At 38.6% G+C, this 1,258-nt stretch overlaps 1 protein-coding gene across 1 annotated transcript in view; it reads left to right on the top strand.

Moving 5' to 3' along the window:
• Nucleotides 1–1,258, top strand: part of ska1 (spindle and kinetochore associated complex subunit 1) — a 17,817-nt gene that overhangs the window by 6,283 nt on the left and 10,276 nt on the right. The window lies entirely within an intron of this gene.

Below are 1,258 nucleotides of genomic sequence, written 5' to 3'. Positions count from 1 at the left end.
CCCCCCGCTGTGAAACAAACTGTGTGTGTGTGTGTGTGTGTGTGTGTGGGGGGTGTTCATTTGTCTCTTGAAGGGATTCCAGGGGTCTAATGTAGCAGCCCAGCAGTGCTACATAAATAGTAAATAAGTCCCACCAGCATGATATTTCCTTTTGTCTTAACTTGGGGACCAAAATGTCCAACAGACTTACTGAGCAGCGGGCTCACGTCTTCTTGCTGACATTGGGACAGATTCTGCACAGTGTGTGTTGGTGATAGAGCGGGGAAGAATATAGCCTGGCAATTTGGTCTTTCTTACTGCCAAAATGTTAAAGATCACTATGATTTATGAGCCTTTTTTGATGTTTTCTTTCAATTCTGTGGAATAACAGAATGCTTCAAAATTAACGGCTTCAATGAAACTGAAGGACACGGGTTGCAGCTTACTGAGCTCCAGCTCTCCTTTGATCTCAGTGTTTCACCGAGGGCAGGGCTTTGCATACACACACACACACACACACACACACACACACTCTCAGCAGAGAAAGCTGCAGTGACATATCAATATTCTGCTAACTTGTAGCTCTTGATCTTTTGAGCATATTATACAGCTGTCACGCTTCTGAACGCCTCCTGATACAACTATAAGAATGGCAACCCCCCCGTCCACCCATACAATAATAATATATGGACTGTCCTCACACGCACACACATACCATGGACTGTCCCACACATACACATATGTATATAATCGTTATATATTTTGTAAATCTAATCTGCCATTATTTATCTTGTATTATAAACCCGCTAATACATATATAATCCTTTTACTAACAATCCTTTTACTAACACTCCTGTATATTCTGTATAATCTGTGCATAGACCTCCTATATCTATATTTATATACTACATTTTATAGTCCCTTAAAATTAATAGCTTTTTTTGCTTATACATATACTTTATACTCTGTACAATCTGTATAATCTGTCATAGAGCTCCCATATTTATATTTATATTTTTACACAACATCTTAAAGTTCCTTACTATTACATTTGCTTATACATTAAATTATATACAATATTTATACCCTGTATAGCAATTCTGGATAGATGTAAATCACAATTCGTTGCTTGTACTTGTGACAGTGCAATGACAATAAAGTTGAATTGAATTGAATTGAATTGAATTGAATTATAGGCTACAGTGTTGTGGAGGAGTGAGGATTGGACCCAAATGCAGAGATGAGGACAGCAGGCAGGCAGGCGGGTGGTAACCAGGAG

Source organism: Etheostoma cragini, chromosome 8 (genome assembly GCF_013103735.1).
Source record: "Etheostoma cragini isolate CJK2018 chromosome 8, CSU_Ecrag_1.0, whole genome shotgun sequence".
NCBI classification, from domain to species: domain Eukaryota; kingdom Metazoa; phylum Chordata; class Actinopteri; order Perciformes; family Percidae; genus Etheostoma; species Etheostoma cragini.
This window is presented reverse-complemented; position numbering and strand designations above follow the sequence as displayed.